Source organism: Trichosurus vulpecula, chromosome 1 (assembly GCF_011100635.1).
Source record: "Trichosurus vulpecula isolate mTriVul1 chromosome 1, mTriVul1.pri, whole genome shotgun sequence".
NCBI lineage: Eukaryota > Metazoa > Chordata > Mammalia > Diprotodontia > Phalangeridae > Trichosurus > Trichosurus vulpecula.
Genome location: NC_050573.1, coordinates 15,122,009 through 15,136,368, shown reverse-complemented (window position 1 = coordinate 15,136,368; position 14,360 = coordinate 15,122,009). Strand labels below are relative to the sequence as shown.

At 42.2% G+C, this 14,360-nt stretch overlaps 1 protein-coding gene across 4 annotated transcripts in view; it reads left to right on the top strand.

Annotated features, from left to right (window-relative positions):
• MTMR3 (myotubularin related protein 3) overlaps positions 1-14,360 on the top strand; it is a 186,641-nt gene that overhangs the window by 87,177 nt on the left and 85,104 nt on the right. For all 4 annotated transcript variants that reach the window (XM_036757345.1, XM_036757361.1, XM_036757337.1 and 1 more), the window contains exon 2: positions 12,384-12,450. The gene's annotated coding sequence lies outside the window, so the exon portion shown is untranslated. The remainder of the gene's footprint in view (positions 1-12,383; positions 12,451-14,360) is intronic.

Genomic DNA, 14,360 nt, shown 5'->3' with positions numbered 1-14,360 from the left:
TTGTATCATGCACAAATTTCCATTTTTCCCCTCATCTTCCCTCTCATGTACAGGCCTCATATAGCTGACCCATCGTCGCCAAATTGTGACATCTTTCTGAATCCTGACTCAGCTCCTAAGTCTGGCACTTATTATATAGATGAGGAAACCGAAGCTTAGACATTTGAAATAAATATTACACCGTTAGGAAGTACTGGAGCCCGAGCAAACAGAAGAGCCGAGGCTGCAGCCCCGACGCGCAGGCTCTTAGACCAGGCTCTGGCTGTTATACCATTGCAGTTTGAGGGGCAGGTCTGAATTCAGTACTTCTTTTCATTGTATCATCTGAATGCCCTCCCAGGGTCTTTTTTCGTCTTTTGTCTTCATTCCTGAGGACAGTGCTGTGCACCAAGGAGGCTCATAGTGAATGTCTGTTGAGTTGATTTGGACTGAACCGGGAAGAAGTTTGTTCTACCATGCCCTGTGTCCCCTGCTGTCACCTTCATTTTGGGAAAGTAGTCGAGTGACATGGCCAAGGCCATCTTGTCAGTTAGTGCTAGAGCCTGTCAGAAGCGCATACTTTGTTTACCTTTTGATTCCTCAGAACTTTAGTGGAAGCAGATGAATGTTAGTCCGGGAAACTTGCTTCCTATTCCAGGCTGCCCAAAGATTGACCAAGAAGCTATTCACAGGGGCAGATGCAAGAAAGCTTTTTCCATTGCTGGTGCCAGGCTTTCTGATCTTTCCATAGTAAATATCAATATTAAACTACCTTTGGCACACAGAGAAAGTGATTCTGTAGAGCTTCTAACCAATTGAAAACAATTTCTTGCGATTGTCCACTTTGCTTTCTTTCACTGCGCCCCCCCCCCCCCCCCCATTTCTTCTTTTCTTCGTTATGTTAAAACTTTTGTTGGAAGAATTTCTTCTGTTTCCTGGTGGAAAGAGCTGTAGACTTGGACAGAAAAGACTTGGGTTTTGACCTGTGGCCTGGGCCCCAGGCAGTCACATGACCTTTCAGCCTTAGCCATGAAAATGCCCCTTTACCTGGCTGGGAGAATGATTTGGCAGTTGTCAGTGACCAAATACAGGGAGCGCTTCTGGTGTGTGTCACTGGGGATGCTTTCAGGAATAAGAAGTAGACATGTCCCCTAAAGGGTGAAAGGCTCACACTCAACTGAAGCTTTCTGTTTACAACATCCTCCTTTATTTTTTTAAATTAGGTTATTTAATTCTTACTGTTCCTGGCAGACTAGATTTAAATTTCTTTAAAATAATTTTTTTTCTGGTAATTCAACTATAATTCTTGTATATTTTCCCTTTGTATTTCCTCATGACCCACCAGAAGCGTGAGCTTAGGAGGAAACATAGAGTAACAATGACAGCTTTGTTCACTTAATTAAATTGTGATGTAGTGGGTGGGACATTGGCCTGGGGAACCTTTTCTAATCCTAGTTTGGCTATGTGGATGACCTCCCGTTTCCTCTTTGGTTTCTAATATTTTGTGAATCTAAAGACCCTTCTGGCCCTAACATTTTAAGATGAGCAGATTTTCCAGTTCTTTTCCCTCTCAGTCATTCTGTATTCTGTGGCTTGAAGTCCTCTGAGCTCCAATGTTGTGTGATTTTTGCAGGAAGACTGAAAGCAGCAGTGTTTTAGGGAGGTGTGTTATCTGCCTGCTTTTGGGCATGGCCTTTTCTACTCCTTTGGCAACTGAAACTGTCTCTCTTGCCCAGTATTGGAAAATAAAAATAAGTAAGGTATATTCGATGTACAACAAAAAACAATGTTCTAAAGCATTAGGGCAAAACTCACATTATATTTTTACAACCTTTGTAGGTCTGGGTGCAAATTTGGGAAAGCTTTCATCAAAATTTTATCTAGGAAGCCAAATCAAATGATCTCATTAAGCCTTATTTCTTATATTTAAAAAAACCCCAACACCTCTTTTACAGACCCTGCTATTGTATAGGCCTTCTTTGGGGCAAGTGTTGAGAAAGCAAACCTCATTTTTTCCACAACACTTGTAAACAAATAATGAAGTGCCCCAGTGGAACAGGGGGGATAGAGTTACACTGTGAGTTTGGGGTCATTGTCTATTTGGGTAGAGCTTTTAGGCTTAGACTGGATGCTCGTAGTGCCTTCTTTTTCCATTGAAGCCGTCCTCTCCACGAAATGTTTATAATGATTTCCCAAGAATCCTCATTAGAACTCAGTTCTGTTGCTATCTTTGGCTAGCTCATTGGGGTTCCTTTAGGGGGCTAGTTGGCTGTGTAGAATGTAGGAAGTGATAAAATTTTAGCTGCTTATCTGTGCCTCACAGCTGAGCACAGCAGTGCTAATGAATTTATCTCAAAGTTGAATTTCCAAAAGTTGGAAAACTCCCTAAGCTGAGTTTAGTATTTCAAAAAAAGAAGGGGTGGGGGTGGGGATAACAGTTTCTGTTTTCTTTTATCTTTTCTGGAGATCTTATAAAACTGAGATGTTTCATTGAGTTTCTTGAGTGTGGTGAGAGGACCACATGGCATGTCTTTTCAAAATATAGTTGTAGTTGGAAAAATGGCACCCCATAAATGTGACTGACATTTAACCCAATAAAAACATGCCAGCTGGTACTATAGCATCACTTGATGCTGGCAAACCCAACTGTGCTATGGTTTAGCTGCCCTTTCTAGTTTGTTTTTAAACAGCACCACTGGAAAAGATTTCCAAATCAGAACTGGACCCCCAAAATATATCTCTTACCATGAGTCTGTGTCAGAAACCTTAAGTCCTTCCTCATTATTTACAGAATAAAGGCCAGATACTTTTGCCCTCATTTTGAGGCCTGTCCGATGTAGTCTCACCTACCTGTCCATTTCGATCTACCTCTTCCTTTCACACATCTTACATTCTGGCTGGATTGTTGGCTGTATTCCTGGACTCCCCCCACTCTTGCTTCCCATGATTTGCTGTTCCTTTTACCTGGAGTCTTGTTCTCTGCCTCCCTCCCTCCCCCCGCCCCAACTCCACTTCTTACCCATTTTTCCAGGCCCAGTGGGAAACACAGTTTCTTCCCAAAAGCCTTCTCTGTTCTCCCTTAGCCAAAAGTGATGTCTCCTGCTTCTAAACTCCTGTAATGCCTTGTAGCTCTCCAGCTGATAAAATAAATGTTTGTACAGTGCTTTGCACACCTTGAAGCTCTCTCTGTAAATGCTAGCTATCATGATTATTCTTGTTGTATTCTGCCTTAAACCTCGTGCCCTTCATGTGGGGATGTGCCCAATGTTGTTCATCTCCAAAGCTCTGCAGTGTGCTCGGAGCCGACTTGGTTAGGAGCAAGAGCCCCTAAGTTCAGGTGGTGCACCCACCCATCACTTGCACTTTGGCAACTTGAAGCAAGTCCCTTAGCTTCTTGGGGCCCCAGCGTCCTCATCTTGAAATGGGGAGTTTGGCCTCTATGCCTCTGAAAGCTCTTTAAAGGTAGGACTCCAGAGATTCAGTGTGGCAGAAGAACAAGAGTGGGGTTAGGGGCCAGTGGGTTATTGAGGGTTGTTTAACTTTGGCCTTTTCTTGTAGATGGCCTTAAAAAAGGCTCGACACTCTGGAATCAGGAGGGAACTGTATTCAGATCCTTTCCTAGCTGTCCATGGCCCCTGTAAGCTCCAGGCTCCTTCCTTCCCTCCTTGTTCCTCTCAGTACAGCCACACCAGCCCTTTCCTGGCCCCAGCACCCAGTAGTCCATCTCCCACCTCCCTTTGCCCAGGCTGTTCCCCTGTTCTTAGAGTGCCATGGCCTTCAGGTACCATCCACATGAAGCCCTTCCTGATCTCCTTACATACCCCCAGTGCTGGTGCTGCTCTCTCTGAAATTATTTTTACTTCATATATACATACATACATATGTATGTATTGCCTGAAGGGAAGGGACAGTTTCTTTTTTGTGCCTTTGTATCCCCAGTGTCAGGTACTTAATAAATGCTTATTGATTGATTGAGCGTTCCGAGCCTCAGTTTCCTCATTTGTGAATCAGTCAGCAAACATTAAGCACTTGCTATATGCCAAACAAGGCAACTAGGTGGCGCAGTAGATGAAGTTCTGGGCTTGGAGTCAGGAAGACTCATTTCTGAGTTCAAATGTGATCTCAGACATTTAGTAGCAGTGTGACCTGTTTGCCTCGGTTTCTTCATCTGTAAAATGGGGATAATAACTGCACTTACCTCCCAGGGTTGTTGTGAGCATCAAATAAGATAATGATTGGAAAGCACTTAGCACAGTGCCTGGCACATAGTAGGCACTATATAAATGGTGGTGGTGGTGGTAGTAGTAGTTGTAATTGTTGGTGGTGGTAGTGTTAAAGTTTCTCTGTGAAACAAAAGCCTAATTTTTAGCATCAGTATTCTTACATTGCTGTGTTTGGCACACTAAAGATTTTGCCAGTGTTATTTGAAATAATTCTCCATGGTACATTTTGTTGCAGCAGTTTGGCTAGCAGTTGTTGTGGGGGTGAAAGACCAACACGAAGCCAAACAACAAGAATGCTGCCAGCACAGGTTCTTTTGATCTGCTTTACTAAGGAAAGCAGCGTTAAGGGGTTAACAATCTTACTTTAATACAACATATACATATAAACTCACTTAGTTCAGGAGGGAAAGCCAGCAACCTGAACTTCAGAGCAAGTACAAACAAGTTACAAACGTACACAATATAAACAGACCAAATCACAATTTATAGTTACCAGGAAACCATCCGCATCTGGGTTGACAAGCCGGGGAGCTCTTAACAGCTGGCCCAGAGTCACATGCCACTCCTCCTGTGGCTCAGAGCCCCAAGCAAACAACTCTGTTCTCTCTTTTTGTACAGTCTTTAGCCATCATCAAATGTCATCTGAGTGACCAGAATTTAGGTACCTACTGTTGGTTCTGGTCTTAGCAACTCCCCTTAGGGCCCTAGGGGCTTCCCACCTCTCTCAGACTAGTGAACTAGTTTGCTAACCAGCCTGGGGCTTTGCACCCAGTAGTAAAAGGGCATGGGCCTGGGATTTCGCACCTAGTAAGACTCAGTCAAAGACAATTAATTTAGCATTCTAAAACAGTAAAAAAAAAAAAAAAAGTCTCAATTACTATTATACTATTTCATCCCTTTCCTGGGAGCCAGGGAATCAGGAGATGTATAGCTGGGGCCTCCCATTATGTTCTGCAATGGGAAATGATAAAGAGGGAATGATGTGTTGTCTAGACTGTTCCTGGGAGTTTGATCTCTTGTTCAGAAAAGAAATCCTGCTTTGGTAGGCATGGCGCCCTGATATTTTTTGTCCTACAAAATTGTATGATTCCAGTGTTGGAAAACAAGCTTATAGATTACTGGTATTGGTGTTAACTGAAAGATAAGACTTAGGTGTCGGGCCTGACCGAATGACCAACTGTCGTTTGTGTGTCACCTACCAGACAAAAACCTCCTTCTGTGGATCCTTTGTGACTGTGTGGGGGATACTGGAATCTATGAAGAATTCAAGTTCAGTTCACTCAAAGGGCAGTGGAGAAACAGTGATGGGCCTGAGAAGCCTGCAAAGAGTCATCCCTTTTGGGCCTCTCTCTTCTCGTATCCTTTTGCTACTGATTGCTGTCAATCTGGAGGACTATAGCAATAGCTTAGCTGGTTTTCTTCCTCCACTCCCTCTCTCTTTTCCTCTTATGGGCATGAAATAATCATGCCACAGCTTGGCAGACTCAGATTTCCAAGTCATGGTTTCATCTTGTCTCAAGCCCTTTCTACTCAAAAATTTTTGGTAGTTTTGAGGTACCTAAATATAAAGCCCAAACTTTTCAGACCCATCCTACCTTTCTAGTTTTACATGCAATTGCTTACTTTCTCCAGATATCCCCTCACCCCCACCCCCTTTTCCTTCCAAACTTATCTACTTATTGGCTCTCTGCTTTGCTATTTTTGCTCAAAGCCTTTCTTGGCTACTCTATATCCCCAGGGATCTCTCTGGAATTCTAGAATTACAGAAGTTTAGGATTGTAGGGGCCCTCAGGGGACATATGGTGGGTCTCAAATCTGATCGAAAGTTATACTTACAAGAAGTTATAATTCAGCCTTCACTTGAAGACCTCCAGTGATAGGAACCTACTTGCCCTAGAAGCCGCCCATCACACTTTTGGACAGCTCTAAATTAAAAAAAAAATCTTCTTATGTTGATCTGGAATCTGCTCTGCAATGTCTAATATTGTCCCAATTCTGCCCTCTGGGGCAAAATTAAACAAAGCTACTCCCTCTTCCATATACTGCTTTTTCATCATTAAATACTATTAAGCCTTCTCTTTTTTGGACCATCCTTAGTACTTAAATCCAGCCTTGGCTGGTCTTGCCTCCAATGCCCTCACCACCTTGGTCACCACTTCAGAGCATTCTGTAGTTTGGCAGTGCCCTTCCCAGATTTTGAAGAATTATGAACCAATGTTTATTAAACACCTGGTATGTGGTGGGTACTGTACTACGTGCTGGGTACCTATAGAAAAACAGAAAATGATGCCTGACCAAAAGGAACTCATGCACTAATGGAAGAGATCGTCTGCAAACAGCTGTGTGTAAACAAGCCCCAGTCAAGTCTCAAGCTTTTGGGGGGTAACGTTCCTAGAAATCAGTGTGCCCTGTGACAGCCAAAAACTAATCTTTTGCTAGAGATTGTTGAAAATACACTTTTCTGCAAATAATTCTTTATAATAAAACATTAATTCTGATAATGCACTTTTGCTAACACAGTAACCATGAAATAACCCACAAAATGCAAAGGAGAGGAGAGACTGCACTAGGCTGGGGGGCAGGAGGCTGGGATGTCAGAAGAACCCCAAGATAAAAAAGGGAAAGGATCAGTCTGCCATCTCTGATCTCCTTCTTGGATCCTTGAAACTGTTCCCCTGTGAAAAGCACATGCCTCTGGGGTGAGTCCCAGGTGTGAGCTTGGAACCCTAGCTGGGGCAGGCAGCCCCTTGGCATGGGCAGTTGGGGAGGCAGGAGGCTCTCTAGGCCAGCTCAGCTTGAGAGAGTAGCACTTTCTGAGGAGTATTCACCAACACTTTTATGAGGACTTTCCTCCTTTTTGCAGATATAAACTTGTGGCATCACACCTTTTTTTTTTCTCTACTGCACATAGCTGCAAATGTGCTCAGTTGCCAACACAAAAGTGAAAATGAAGCTACTAATAAAAATCACATGAATGCTTGAAGTTGAGAAAGTTAAACAGGTGAATGTTGAGAATTGACTGTATTATTGTTGTGTACTGGTTTCAGTTGTGTCTGAGTCTTCGTGACCCGATTTGGGGTGTTGGCAAAGAGACTGGAGTGGTTTGCCATTTCCTATTCCAGCCCATTTTATAGTTGAGGAGACTGAGGCAAACAGGGTTAAGTGACTTGCCCAGGGTCACGCAGCTAGTAAGTGTCTGAGGCTGGAGTTGAACTCAAGTTTCCTGACTCCAGGCCCAGTTCTCTATTGAGTGCACCACCTCACTGCCTCCATTGCCTGTATATCCAGGGAATGAAGGCATTGGCATAAATGGAGCTCAGCTAAGGCTTCTTGTGGAAGGTGGAACTGTAGCTGAGATATGAAGCTGGGGGAAGTTACGAGATGGAGATGAGGAGAGAGGGAGCTGAATGGAGCAGTCTGACCAAGACAAGGTCAGTGGGACTACACCTGGTGGGTGCTGGAGCCAGCTCAGACTGGCTTATGTCTGCTTGTTAAATTTTCATAAAGTGTGAGCATTCACATGTTGGAAATTGGCGAATGTCACAGGTCAGGCTCAATTCATTAGTATCTTGTTGGCTGTCTGGGCTTAAGAAAGTGATGGAGAGCATGCTAACGATTATGCAGAGTAAACACAGAAATGCCGGGCATCTGCGGCTTTGCTGTTTTTCTCCATTTTTTCTGGAGAGCCAATTATTAAGCCATTTATCAAGCATATCCTTAGACTGTTCCCTTCCTTGTTTTGGAAAGGATGCCTATATTTGTGCATTCCAAGATTGCACTTCCTGCCTATGTGAAATAACCTGGCAATTAATCTTGTCTTGTCTTTATGGCATTTCCTATATTCAATTTTTCTTTCATTTCTCACCTGTTTGTATCTTTCAGTAATATTTTAAGCTTCTTGAAGGCAGGGACAGTGTATCTGTCTTTGTATAGCCCAGAGCATGTAGTACAAGGCAGAGCTAAATAAATATTTTACAGTTGATGGGTTTTGCACTTTAATCCAATAAGAATAAAGTGTCTTCTGTGTGCAGGACGATTCATTAGGTGCAGGTACATGAAGCCAGTATAGAGGGGATCAGGATATACTTTTCATAAGATGTGGCAGATGAGCCCCCTTGAAGGAAGCTAAGGATTTGAAGAATTTGAACTGAGGAGGAAGTTCATTCCGCGCATGATCCTGGAGAAGGGCAACCTGTAAAAGAGTATGAAAAGGAGAAATAAACCTGGAAAGTTGACTGGTGCCAAATAGTGAGGGGGCTTTAAATGGCACACTGAAGAGAGTTGAAGTTTGCTCCTCCAGGTGCTAGGGAGCTGCTGTAGCTTTTTGAGCGCAGAAGTGATGAGGTCAGATTGGTACTTTAAGAATGCAGTGGCATAGTGGGTCAATTGAAGAGGCAAGAGACTGACAGCCAGGATCAAGAAGAAAACTCCTCGGGGTCAATGTCTAGTGAGTCTGTAAGGAAAGTTTGGTACCATGTGAATGGTATTTCTTTAGTACTTTAGAGGTTTTGTGACCTCACTGAAGGAGGGATTCTGGCCATCTATATTCTCCATTATGCCTTTTGATCCTGTGTATTCTCCCATGACTTAACAGAGGATCCTGCCAACAGGATAGAAGTCTTCTACCCATCCGAAGGGTGGTCTCCTTGGATGTGATTTGTAAGGTCAGGTTGTCATTTTTATATTTTAATAACTTGGACCAAAAGAGTGACAGTGGAAAGAACCCTGGCTTGAAGGTCAGAACATGTGCATTTGTGTCTCTGAACTGCATATGTCTATGATCTTGTAAGTTACTTGTTCTCTCTGGGTTTCAGATTCTTCATTAATAAATGAAGAGAGTTGGAAGGTTGGATGTTGAACCCAGGTCTTCTGACTTGGAGTCTCAGCTCTGCCACAGGAGCTGTCACCTTCATTTGATAAGGCACTGCCTCTCTCTGGGTCTCAGTTTTCTTATCTATCAGTGAATTGGCAAACATTTATTAAGCTCTTACTCTATGCCATGCATTATGTTAAACTGGGGAAACAAAAGAAAGGAGCCAGTTAGGAATATGAGCCCTTCAGGAGCTCATATTCTGATGGGAGAGACAACAAGTAAATAATTGGGTATATGCAAGATATATACAGAGTATATGGAAGGTCATCTCAGAGGGAAAGTCACTAGCAGCTGGAGGGGGTGTGTGGTACAGAGATGGGGACTGGGATGGGTCGGGAATGAGGAAGCCGCAAGGAGGAAGTGAGGGGACAAGAGCTTTCTAAGCAGGGGGAACCAGTGGGAAGGATAGTGGCAGGAGATAGAGTATCTTGTTAGAAGAAGAATAAATAGAGAGCATAGAGAAAGGTTGGAAGAGGTCAGGTTCTGAAGGACTTTGCATGGCAGAGTTTTGATCCCAGAAGTAATAGGGAGCCATGGAAGCCTATTGAGAAAGGGGTGTGTGTGTGTATGTGTGTGTGTGAGATACAGATCTGGGAATTACTGTATACCCATTGAATCCCTGGTTGCTGATAGGATCCCCAAGTGATATAATATAGAGGAGAATAGAAGAGGACTCAAGACAAAGCCTTGGGCTGTTACCCAGGATTGGTGGGTGCGATGGAGCTGGGAGTGGGCCGTGTTAGGGCAGGGCCTAGAGAGGAGAGAGCATTCACAAGGATAGTAGATGAGCAGTTTCAGATGCTGTTGATTACTTCGGTTGATCTGGTCTGCAGTCTGTTGGCATGTTTACTTGCTGTCTCCCCTCTTAGACTGGGAGCTTGCCTTTCTTTGTATCCTCAGCACTTAACACAGTGCCTGGCACATAGTAAGTGCTTAAATGTTTATTGACTGACTGACTGGAAAGGTCCAGAAGGGTAAAGAAGAGGCCCTTGGATTGGGCATTTAAGAAATCATTGGTAACTTTGGAGAGAGCAGTTTTCATTGAGTGATGAGATGATCTAGTCATTCCCATCCAGTTCTACCTTTGCATTCTCTTTTCTGTGATTCCAAGGTCTCTTACAAGTCTGACATTCTTTAACTGTGTCTAACTGGTTCTAAGTAACTCATTGCCTTAATTTGGAAGGCTTTTTAAATTTTGGAGCCTACAAACTACATCAGACAGTGTCTTCTTAGAAAAAATAGTACATAAAATAAACATTCAGGGGGAAATGATTACTTGTGGCATGGTTAAAAAGGGTTGAGGACCCCAGGAAATGACTCCTACAGGTACGAAATTTGAGCTGAGTCTTTCAGGGAGTCAGGTGGCAGAGGTGAGGAGGGAGAGCATTCCAGGCCAGAACATTTATGATGTATCCAATATGGGCATTGATGGCCATTTGTGATGACCATTTCGACCATCAGGATGAAAAACAGCCATTGCCGGCCTCAAGAACAGCTTGCATCTACTTTATAGGGTTGGGGAAGGGGGCGGCCACAGAGAAGTATGTTAAAAGGAATAGCTTGGGATGTGGGTAAGAGCCAAACGAAAGTTTGAACAAGGAAGGAATACTGAGGAAGCTCCATGAAAGAATTGGATCCTGAGCTGAACTTTTAAGGAGACAAATTTTAATTTAAAAACAATTTTTTTTTTACATCAGCTTCATTTTCCAGTCTGATCTTCCACCCCTTTCCTTACTCAGGGAGCTGTCCTTAGTAACAAAAAAATAAAGAGAAAGGGGAAAAAAGCAGGTCTGCAGAAACTGACCAACACCCCCACCCAGCCTGATGATCTTTGCAGTATCCCACACGCCTAGTCCTCAACCTCTGCAAGGAAGGGAGGCAGGTGTGTTTTCTCGTCTCTTCTGTGGGGCCAAGTCGGCTTATGAAACTGGTTCAGTTTTCTTTCCATTCACATGGTTGTGATCATTGTCTATGTTGTTTTCTTGCTCTGCATCAGTTCCTATAAGTTTTCTCATGCTTTCCTGAATTCTTTGGATGCATTAAATTAAGACACTTGCTAGCATGTGGCAGTATTCCATTACATTTGTGCACCACCATTTGTTTAGCATTCTTCTTTTGATTTTGTTTCCAGTTCTTGGCTACCACAAGTACTGTAATAATGTGGTATCTCTAGGAACTTTCTGTCTTGTACTTCCTTAGGATACTTCACAGTAGAGTCTCTGGGTCAAAGGGTATATCACATTTTAGTCACCTTTTAGTTTAATTCCAAAGTGATTTAAAAAATAGTTGGGCTCCACCAACAGTGTATTTGTGTGCCCGTCTTTTCTTAAACCCAAGGAAGGGGTTTTAAATAGCCACAAAGGAGAGAGGGAACATGTTTCCATTGATTATATTCAGCTGCAAAAGAATTAATTTCCTGATTATGGGAGCAAATGTTCTGTCAATTCAACTGCCTCTTTAATTTTAAGATTTTACTATGCCCTTTATACATGCTTGCTTTGTGTGACTTCAGATATTTCAACATGCTCTTATTGGCCCAATGGAATGAACTGTCTGTCTCTGAACCTCTGAAGGGAAATCATCCACAAAGTAGGAAGCTGCTAAGTTCTTTTGTCCCTAGAAAGGTCAAATTGAAGCATACTTGATGCAAGAATTCCTTGTATTTCACCTTTAAAAGGGCATTGGACTGGGTCTTAAATATAAAAGGCTAGATCCCTTAGTAAACCAAATGATGCGCATTTAACTCCTTAAACTAAAAAGTCCAAGGTTATTAGCCATGATCTTAAACAGTCTTAAAAGTAAGTGTTCATGTACACATCAAAGGAGATAGAAAGTGGGACTCTTCTTTCTATGTTGTTCTCTATTGAGATAAATATTTTAACATGCTTTGTGTTTGGGTTCTTGGAAAGCTATAATACCACAGGCCTTCTCCTTTCTCCTCTCTGAGCCTCAGCTTCTCTTTGAGTTGAATGAACAAGGTTGTACAAAATAACTTGTAAGGTCTCTCCTAATTTTAACATTCTATGAGCCTGTGGGTCCAGTTTCTGAAGGTTATATTGATGCTTAGCAATTTTTGTTCCAGAACCACGAAACATTCTTGAAATCACTAGCTGATGCATTAATAAGAATATCATCATCATCGTCGTCATCATCATCATCACATGCTGGCATGTTCTAAACACTAAAGAACGAGTGTTATTAGGCTAATGTCTCAGTTTATGGTAGAGAGCATACTGTTGTAGGTATTGGAAATAGCTTAATCTTGATTGAGATTTTTATGTTTTATAACTATGGGTTTTCTTTTGTAGGTTTCAATGTGAACTGAATTAGCAGAAAAAGTTCTTTGAAAAATTATTGACAAAGAATCTACATTTGGTAAGTCTGCATTTTCTTTTCTTCTTTTCCTTTGTTGTTGACTAAGACCTGCATCAAAGTAGGGACGAACAATTAGTAAATTCATTAATTAGGGGAATGTTCACTTTTCTGTTATTAGCAAATACACTTAAAATTTTTTTTATTGATGACTTCTGTTTTTATATTAGAATAGTTTTCCCCAGAATCCCTTATATATCCCGTGTATAGATATAACTGTATATAGATATATCTCTAGATGTGTTATATTGCATATAACAATATTTTTAACAACCCCCCAAAAAAATAAAAAGGAAAAAATCCTCATAACTGATCAATACAGTAAAAAGTCTGAAAACATGTGCAGTGTGTCCCACCTGTGGATCTCCCACCTTTTTGAAGAAGTGGGTTGGGAGTATCTTCTCATCTTTCTTCATTTAAGTCCTACTTGATCTTTATAATTTTGTTACATTTATACTTAAGTTACTTTATTTTGTTTGCTTTAAATTTCTGGTCTGGACCTGTAGGAAGTCACCAGTGTGGAACTGTCCTCCAGGAATGCAAACAGGCATCCCTATAATTGCCTGGGGCACTGAATGGTTAGGTGACTTGCTGCCTAGGGTCGTAGAACTACTAGTGTGTCTCTTCAGCCAGACTAGACCTAGCAGAGGGAGTCAAGTGGAAAGAACACTGGGTTTGAAGTCACAAGACTAGGTTTAAATCCCTCCTCAGATGTTTACTGCCTGTGTGATGACCATAGACCTTCCTACCCCTGTGCCTCAGGCTATCTTTGTCATACAGAGTTGGATGAGATGGCTTCTAGAGTCCCTTCCAGCTCTCGATACAGGATCCTATGACACTGCCATCTTGACTCCAGACATACTATCCTAGGCTTTTATTCATGTGTCTAGAATGATAATCCTTTTAAGTGTGATCACAGACTCTCCATTGTTGTACCTGAGCAGGAATCCTTCCCACACCATTCCAAACATGCCCTCCAGCTTTTGAGGGGCTGTTCACTATCACCTCACTTTTTCTTTGTGTCCCTTGTCAGCTAGCATTTATTAAGTGCCTACTACTAAGTGTGCCAGGCTCTGTGCTAAGATGCAGGGTCCCCCCAGTGTTTCTGAATTCTTCATATTTGGAAGAATATAATCTGTCAATATTCATATGCCTTAATTTATTCAGCCATTCTGTGCTGCTATGGATATTTTTGTCTCTGTGGGACTGTTCCCTTTGTTTATAACCTTGTTAGGGCATACGTCTAGTAGAAGTCTTTATTTCTAGGTTCACATATATATAGCGTAGTGGCTTTTCTAGTATTGTTCCAAGGGTTTCCTAGAATTGTTGCACTAATTCACCATCCTACCAACAGTCCATTAGTGGGCCTGTCTTCTGGCAGCCTCTCTTCATGTTGGTCATCTTTGCCAACGTGATGGGTATGATTTGTTTTACCTTTTTTCTTTTTGGATTTGGATTATTCTTTCATATAGTTGTTGATAGTATGTTGAAAATTGCCTCTGCATCTCCTTTTACCACTTCCCTGTTGGTGAATGACTATTGTCATGACCTGTGTGGTTTTTTTTTAATTAAGCAAAAAATCCCTCCCCCTCCTCTTCTGTATCAGTAAGGCAGTAAACACATCAGCGATAATCGTAAATGTCCCTATGTCTCAAAGTATAAGAGACTCTCCATAAAGAAGGGAGAAGTGTAACATTTATTCAGATACCAGAGAACCATATCCCATAACCAAATGTTCAGCTCCCACAGCCAGTCAGCCCACCTCATCATAACAGCAAGGAACCCCAAACCCGATATCACAACATGGAGCCTCGCCATCCCAAAACCTCTCTGACCCCCTGCTGGGGTCGTCCCCAAACCAAACTTACAGTACAGCTAAGTCAGCCTGTTCAGTTCTAACCGTCACAAGGGCA